Raw genomic sequence first — 9,441 nt, 5'->3', positions numbered from 1 at the left:
GATTAACTGGATTATCCTGACAGAGATATCAATAAGCCTTTTCTGTGCACCACATACAGCGATTGAATTTGATTAAAAAGCCAACAAATACGGTTGTCAACTTGCCTCAGTAGTCTAATAGCACTCGTCAGTTTTGATGGGTAGACATAATATGATCAAATTCCAAGTCTGACTGGATGGCAAGTGTGTTTTCAACTTCCCCCCCGAATTTCCGTTAGGTTTGCAGGTCGGTGATTTTTTTCTACGTTGAATACAGAAGAAATTTAGAATAAAATTCTATCTACTCTCGACTTGCAATTTTGTCTAAAATGGTTTTAAAAGTCCATGATTCAAGTGGGCGGCCATCCGTTTTCGTAACCGTCTCCGCTGAATTTGACTTTCAATTGCGCGCACATGTCAAATTTCTCCAGCAGTCAGACATCAAGAGAGCCGGCGATCAAACAAAGACATCTCCAGCCAGACATCTTCTACACGTCATTCATGACATTATAATGCAATGGCTTCCCCTCGCTCCACACAAAGTAGTCGCTTGTAAAAGCTACAATCACAGCCCGCTGTTGTGCATACTTCGTTCAGAAGCAACCGAAAGACACAGAGGTGCTAAGTGGGATATAGTTGCCATAAAGCCAAGGATAATTGCGAATTGGGATTTTCAGGTAAATATATATAGATGGACAGCCAAACATCACAACAGCAACAACACGCTCCTAAGGGATTGCCAGCAAGAGGAGCCCCCCTTTCATCGTTGGCGACGTCTAATGCTCATGGGGAAGACTCTCCCTATTTTGACGGCTGGAAGGAGTATGACGCTAATCCCTACCATCCAATAAACAACCCTTCTGGAATCGTCCAAATGGGCTTGGCAGAGAATCAGGTAGATAACATCACATATCTATTCATATATATTCTATCATTTCTCACACGCATTTGTGCTCGAAACCAATTTTGAGTGCGTCGAGTTAGATGATACTTAACATGTTTCAAATTGCATGCAGTTGTCATTTGATTTGCTGGAACACTGGTTACTTGAGCATCCGAAGGCATCGATCTGCGCCGAGGAGGGCGCGTCAAGTTTTAAGGAAATCGCTCTCTATCAAGATTACCATGGCCTCCCAGGATGCAGAAAGGTATAGAATTGTAACTCGTTTACAAACTTGGCATGTTCCCAACTAAGCTTGAATTTCTTTCCTGTTAATCAAACAGTACATGTGAAATGCGAGCCTCTAAAAAATGCAATTAACCGAATGCCATTGTCTCTGCAACGGAGTTAATGGTTATTGACTTACTATGGTTAACGGTTGACTCAGGCAATCGCTATGTTTATGGAAGAAGTTGGAGGAAGAAAAGCAAAGTTTGAAAGAGATAGAATTGTTCTCACTGCAGGAGCAACTGCAGCCCACGAGGTGTTGACATTCTGTCTAGCCGATCCTGGAGAAGCCTTTCTAGTACCAACGCCATATTACCCAGGGTAAGCTGTCATAATCAAATATGATTTTAGTGCTGCCATGCTGGTATCAAATTATGGATATATGTCAGCACAAAATATTTCACTTCAATGCCACATTACGCCATAAAAATGGCAAAATATTTTGAATTGTCCCTCCACTAATCATTGTGTGCTAGAATTTCAAAAGCATGACTGAATGAATCTTTTTGTTTCTGCAGTTTTGACAGAGATCTAAAATGGCGGACAGGGGTGGAGCTCATACCTGTCCACTGCAGTAGTGATAACGGTTTCCAGATAACGGTACCTGCCCTTGAAGCTGCCTATCAGCAGGCCACTTCTCAGAATATACAAGTGAAGGGCCTTTTGATAACAAATCCTTCAAACCCATTAGGAACCACTGTGGAGGCTGCCACTCTAAGAAAGTTGCTTTCTTTTGTGTCAGAGAAGAACATTCATCTTGTTTGCGACGAGATCTATTCGGGATCAGTCTTTTCAACTCCGGAATTCACAAGTATTGCAGAGATTTTGGCCACTGAAAATATTTCCCAAAGAGAGCGTGTTCACATTGTTTACAGTCTGTCGAAAGACCTAGGACTGCCGGGCTTCCGAGTCGGAGTAATTTACTCTTACAACGATACGGTGGTTACGGCTGCTCGTAGAATGTCCAGTTTTTCCTTGGTTTCTTCGCAGACACAACACCTGATCGCTTCTATGCTATCGAACACGGAATTTGTAAGAAAATATTTAGCAGAGAATAGTAAGAGGCTACGAAAGAGACAGGAGATGTTCGTCTCTGGATTGCGTGAAGCCGGCATCGATTGCCTAAAGAGCAACGCAGGTTTGTTCTGTTGGGTGGATCTCAGACATCTTCTGCGATCCCGTAACGAAGAAGGAGAGATTATACTGTGGAAGATAATCTTAAAAGAGGTTGCCTTGAATGTTTCTCCCGGTTCTTCTTGTCATTGCAGTGAGCCCGGGTGGTTTAGGTTCTGCTTTGCCAATATGAGCGATCAGACGGTGCAAGAATCGTTGAATCGGATTCAGTTCTTTATGTATTGCAGGAGATCGAATGAGCGACATAATAAGGAGGGGACATATGAATTGCATGCAGATGGTGTTAACCAGAAATTCCGTTGGATCAAGCATACTCGCTCATTGATGTTGATTGTTCGCTCATTGAGGGTGATTGTTCGGTGAGATCGATGGACGTCCATTCCAACGGATATCTACGGCTGGGAGAAGCAACCAGCCCGGATGTCACACAACGCGATTTGAAAGTTGTGGTTTATTAACCATTTTTTCATACGACTTTTAATTTAATACCAATACGACTTCCCATTGTGGGTTACCCAGTCTATGATCAGTGGCATGACAATGTCATCACTACTGTTCTTTATATTTATCGTAGGATTTAAATTTTTTTTATTCTTCGTACTAAATATATATATATATTTGAACCATAGTTTTAAACCATTGTGACATCGGCCAAATGGGCCAATTCTTTGCATTACCCTCGCAATATCTTGGCGGTAACTTCCTGCGAAGAAGAGCTGCGCGGAGGAAAGAGCGTAGACCTTCCATTAACAACGAAAAGTAAGAAAAGCAGAGTTTTTCGGATTTTTCAAACTCAAATAAATTTAATTAAAATATTTTATTAAATTTTTTAAAATTAAAATAATTATGTATATAATTTTTAAAAATTTATATTTAAAGTCCTGGTTTTAAATAATTTTAATTAAAATATTTAATTAAAAAAATTCTCCATAATTAAAATAAGTAGAAACTAATTAATAAATATAAATATATATCAATAAAATACAAACTTGACACTTCTATTATCAAAAAGTTACACATTCATATATCAGTTTCTATTAAAATAGAGAAAAGAAACTCGTTGTCAGAACAAACATTCGGTATATTTTGTGAAATCTGACATTTTTTGCATTTCATTCATAAATATTAATATTACTTATGCTAAATCTTTTTTTTATATTATTTTTTTTCATAGAGAGTATCTCAGAGACGATTTTCATATATATTTTAAATTTTTATAGTGTAACATTTTATATTTATATTAAAAAATCAATTTTTATTTTCATTTTTAGATGCCAATAAAATAAAAGAAATAAAAAATTTCTGAATACCGAAAAAAACATAAATGATAAACATGTTCACTAGTTAAACAATATTTAATATTATTAATTTTTTTTTAGCATAGGAATAAAATCTTAAATTAAACTAAATAATCCGTCGGATAGATCAAAGTTTGAACCACCATCATCATCATCATCATTATTTTTATATTTATTATAGTATTTTTTTCTTAATTTATATTTTCTAGTAGTTAATTATATATTTCTTTAAATTTATATTTTTGTTGTAGTTTTTTATAAATTCATATATATATATATAAACCATTATAGCTGCACATGAATATTATGTTTTTGGTTGTAATTTATGATAATTTTTTAATTTAGAATATATTTATACTAGACAATATTTATTTTATAAATAAATATCTTTTTTATTGAAAAATACAATATTAGAATATTATATTTTCATAATCTAATTTGTACATCCATATACTACAATTTCATTATGGAAGTGACAAGGAAAATTTCCCTATGTCAAAATGAAAATCTTATGGACTTGCCTAAATTTTGTGATATAATAATGTGTGGACTTTTCATTGTTTATCCCCTACCTCTAATGCACCAAACCCTTTGACATCAAGGAAAAATAAAGTGCAAAATTGATCATATGCTTTTATGTGAAGGTTGTGCATATGATATTGGCCAATATAGTTGCTGAAGACTCTGCTCCAGATCCTAAAGATCCTTATTTATCTCCTAATAATTGTATTCCTCGTGCAATGAATATAAGACACAGTAATTGTACTTTTCGTAGTGGTAAGAGAGTTACAAATATTATAGATCTAACCTAAATTGCTCAACAAAATAAAATTAGAATACATAATGTATTAAACACGAAAATTGAAGTGAGAAATAATGATATACATATTAAAATAAAAAAACTACAATAGTTATACCTTGAGCACCACCGCAACTCGTCGTAGGACTTTGACTCCTCAACACTCATCCTTGGATCACACCCATAAGCAAGGCTAAACTCGAATGCAAGCCGGATAGAAGAAGACAGTGCTAAGATCTTACATTATGTAGGTACACATGTTCTCTCTCTCCCTCTCCTTTCAGAATAACTTCCTTAAGTAGACTTGGTGAGGATGAATTTAGAACCTTAGGACTTGATGAAATCTAAGTCTAGTATGTGTTCCCAATTCCATTAGATGATGCAATTTATTATGAACCAACACCATCAAAATGATAATAAAGTAATGAATAGAAATCCACTATGAAGGATGAACCTCCTTTAAAAATTATTCTTGTACGAAAGAGAAGATATGATGTCAATATAAATGAATCTTCTTTATTTTAAATAGGAGATAAAATGACATGATATAACCTACCATTATGGTGACCTAAATATAACTAAAAACTCATAAGATTTCTTATTTGTGTTATAACATAGGGGCTCTAGCACCTTAACATAACCCCGCTCTTTCAATAAAGCTTTTCCCTTAAGGCTTATTGTTGAGGATGCTCCTTCATGAACTAGTTATTTTTCCATGTAACTTATTCTAGAGAAATATTCTTCCACTTGACTAGGTAGTCCCTAATAGTTCTACTCCAAAGAGATATAGAACATTGATCTATAAACTTTTTCAGTTAAAGGATCAACTTCCACTGTTCTTTTGATTTTAGAAGTTATGTTTGCACCAACATACTCGGTGCAAAATCCCTTTTTAGGAAAAAATCATGAAAAATCTTGTAAATATGAGAAGAAGTAAACTATAAATCATGGGCTTGTTTTCCAATCCTCTGAATAATATTATAGGGTCCATAAAATTTTGGAGCTAATTTATTATTCTTCTTTTGCTTGACTTTATATTACTTATAAGAATGTAGTCTCAAAAATACGTAACCACCCTCCTTAAATTGTCTTTCACTCCAATGTTCATCTTCTTTACATTATTTGAGTGTTTTCCTTAAAAACTATCAAAGTTTATTTGTTATTCTCCATATGTGACTCTATTTCCTTTACTTTGGACTTATCTTGAAAAATTATGAAATTTTGAGCATTGGATATCCATAAATGGACTTAAATGGAGGACTTTTAGTATATGTGTAATAAGTAGTATTATACCACCATTTTGTCACAAAAATCGACTTCATCCATTAAGATTGCTTCTTTGAAGAATAACTTTATAAATAGTCCTTTAGGCATTTGTTGACATTTATGTTTGACAATTTGTTTGTGGGTAATATGCTAAAATCATATAGCTAGTGTTGTTCCACTCATTTTCAATAATTCTTTTCAAAAACTTGTCGTGAATTTTGGATCTTTTCTACTTACTATTACTTTAAGAAAACCATGAAATGTATAAATTTCATTTATGAGCATTTCTACCACTTCTCTTGTTTTATATGTACTTTGAATTCCATAGAATGTGGATATTTTATGTGTCTATCAATGGCATCTTCACCTTCATACTTTGGTATCCCTATAATGATTTCCATTGATATCTCTTCCCGTATTTCATTAGGTATTTGTAATGGTTGAACTAATCACGGATATAACATCGTCTCTCCTTTATTCTTTGGAAATCTCAATATTCTCTTTAATTATTTTTTCATATGTTTTTTCATTCATTTACCGAATAAGTTTATGTATATTGGATCATTATAATAATTTTCATCTATATTCAGGCTTTCAAAGTGGAAAAATTAGAGGATATAGATTGTAGGGTCATTTTTACTTAAAAGTCCTAGTTTTGATAACTAGGGTCTGAAACCTTCCAAACGAATCTTGAGGAATAAAAAATATATATATTTCTTTGATCTTGAATTTTTGGTGCTATTTTACACTTTGAGATATTTTCAATGATTCAATAAGATCATCAAAAAGAGTTGGTATTCAAAATTTATGCATCCTCGAAGTTGAACTTCCAATTTTTCCCCCAAAATTTGAGAGGATTCCATGCCAACCCAATTACTCATGCAAAAGATGATAGCCATGTGTGGTTTATGAATGAGACTATAGAAGGGTAAAATTTGTAACTATATTGGAGAGATAAAGGTGGCAAACTTGATCCCTAGTTGGCTATTGAGTTATGTTAAAATAGAACCACAAGGAGAATTGGTTTCGTTATATTCAGTTGTATCTTCTTAGATAATATATTGAATCAAGTTGGAGTGGGAATGAGAGATTAAAATAAAGGAAGTTATTGACATCCTTCTACTATGTACTTGCACTTTTACATTCTAGGGAGAAAAGAGGGCAAAGTAGCCACACTTTCCAATTCGATATTTCCCTTTAGGAGTTTCCCAAAGAAAATATTTGCATTCATTTTGGATGGTGTGTGATTGTGTTTGTTGTTCTATATTTCCCTCGTTTTTTCTATTTCATTGTTATCGGGAAAACTAGTGTCCATTCAGAGCTGCTAGTTCCACTAAGAAGGGTAGTTATCTTAGAAACAAACAAACTAAATTTACTTGTGTTTTTGTTTATGAGAGATAGATGAGAGAGAAGCAGAGAGTACCAACCTCAGTCTGTCGCTTGGGTCCTTACTTGTTTCCTCCCTCCTTTGATAGATCTTCGCCACTTCTTCCTTACTTTTCCCGCTTCAAAGAACACCTATAGAATCAAAGCAACATAATACCATCAAAGCATAGAGATCTATAACCATAAACAATATAGGATCAGATGTATATTAACCATACAAATGCATATATCAATACAAGATTCAAAAATATACAAGAATATGGAGGAAAACTCAAATAGCTTTATTGATAGAAGTAGTAGAAGAGAGGATTACAGCCAAGCTGTCTGATCCAGCGCCATCCTCCCAGCATGAAAGCCCTCTTCACCTCATGAAAAGCTAGATCACCCAACAATACAATGATGCATAGAGAAACCAACAGCACTTCGTTACAAAATACAAAATTCCAGCCTTTGGATCTCTAGGATGAGGGATCCATATATAGATATTTGCAGGTGGGTGAGTCAGCTTCTGGGATTTTGATTAGTGTCATTTCTCTGATAGTTCTTGGTTCCACTTGGAGATTTCATGATCTCTTACTCATCCCTGGGCAAATTCAGAGAGGCAAGTGTCAAATGGGCAGTTTCTAGAAGATTCTCTGGGTTTCCACCTAGTCAACTGCCTTTGCCATTTGTCTGCTCTCACTCATCACACCCTACAGAAGGGCTTTTCAGTATGCATCACACTTTTTGCATGTAGTAGCTGAGATGCATCGTGCCCTTAGCACTGAGCAGTCTGTATGGTCCAGTTTTGACTAGTTCTAAGTAGTTTTTCATGGAGAACTTCTGGGAGATGATGTAATCAGCTGACCTTGTTCCTTTATGGTATGAAACAACACTTTTAGGGGCTTAGAAGCCCTTGGTTTATGGACATATGATATTGGGGTTGCGGTGCCCAAATATGTCTATAACAGTTGCCCCGTAAAGGATGAGGTCGTAAATCTTCTAATGTCGGGTGAAATGCTTTATCATGAGGATCCGAGGTTTTTCGAACTGGAAGGTGACCTGTAATAAGATACAATAAAATACATTATCTTCATAATATTTTCATGATCTAGCTGAGGTGGGCATTCCCATGCTCAGCTTTATAAATTCATTTTCATGTACATATGACAGACAACTGTCTGTGTGACAGACTGATGATTCTGGTAGAGCCATCATCCTTTGGCTTGGATGATTATCTGTGTAGCTATGATGTACATTTGATGTCTTTATTTTCCTGAATATATCGCAGCTCGGATGGATGAAACTAGATCCGGGGTCTTCAAACTCGTTCAATCTTCGCCTGATGTACAAGTCGATCCATGTGAAAAGATGTTCTGATGTTGAACATGGAAAGACATTGCCTGATTACCAGCCAATGATGTAAGTTGTTAACAAGCGTGAGAGGAATCACCGATAATGATAATGACCCTCAAGGTACTGCAGTACAATTCATGTGGTGTGAATACATGAGTCGATGTCGAACAACATGAAAAATATTCCGGTCGAAGGCCATTGATGTAAACCTATCGCCAGAAGTGAGAAACTTGCCATTGAGGCATGCAAGCTTCAAAGTACTGAAAGGGTTGTTCCTAAGTCAAATTCTTGGATAATGAGCTGATGTCGATAAGAAGTGACCCATCATAGGAGGGCCTTAATGAATCCCACATCTACGACATGAAACGGAGCAAATGATTTTGTGGAGGTGAAAACGATCTGATGATATAAGGTTTAGGGTGGCGGTCATGAAAGAATGAAGCGTGAAGGTATTGCAGCGGATGGCATGTTAGCTGGGTTGGTGAATTATCTTAGTGACTTCTCTTGAACATATCGGCGACACTGAAATGGATTGGTAGAGTAAACCCCAACAATGGATGGTATGGAAGACCAATGGTGATGTGACCAGTGAACGAAATAACCCAATCCGACTCAATCATGGTGATAGAGTGAAAGTGTCATGTTCAAGAGCGACCTACTACCAATGAAGTTCTTCAATTTTTCTTCCCAATTTTTCCCCAGTCATTGCTGACCAGTACCTCTTTATTTTTGTCAAGCTTGAGGAGGATAACATATGCTTGTTCTATAATTTTCCCTTTGGGGAAAACCTGTTGCTAGTATGTTTTAGTGAGCGTAGCAACAATGAAACTCACTCTTGTCTATAATGGACAAGTTTGTCGCTATAATTTTAACGAATTTAATGACAAAGATAACTCGTCCTTTTAAATTTTAGAGAGTCTAAAAAGAGACGGAAAGGAAACTCCAGTAATCCTTTCTCATAGTATAATCCCTTAAGTCCGAAAAAGTATAAAATAATATGAAAGGGATGACTTTTCCGATCACTTTAACGAGCCGAATAAAGACAAGCACTCGATATTTTTGTGTAATGATCCCTC

The 9,441-nt window shown here is 35.5% G+C and overlaps 1 pseudogene across 1 annotated transcript; it reads left to right on the top strand.

Annotated features, from left to right (window-relative positions):
• The first annotated feature begins 537 nt into the window (after positions 1-537).
• LOC149251596 (1-aminocyclopropane-1-carboxylate synthase 7-like) lies at positions 538-2,909 on the top strand (annotated as a pseudogene). Its single transcript, XR_016265996.1, has 4 exons — positions 538-874; positions 996-1,127; positions 1,308-1,468; positions 1,666-2,909. The product of XR_016265996.1 is annotated as a 1-aminocyclopropane-1-carboxylate synthase 7-like (transcript).
• Positions 2,910-9,441: the final 6,532 nt, after the last annotated feature.

Source organism: Pinus tabuliformis, chromosome 7 (genome assembly GCF_031772625.1).
Source record: "Pinus tabuliformis cultivar Carrire ecotype Pingquan chromosome 7, CPIR1, whole genome shotgun sequence".
Lineage (NCBI taxonomy): Eukaryota > Viridiplantae > Streptophyta > Pinopsida > Pinales > Pinaceae > Pinus > Pinus tabuliformis.
The sequence above is the reverse complement of the archived record's forward strand: the minus strand, read 5'-3'. Positions and strand labels throughout refer to the sequence as shown.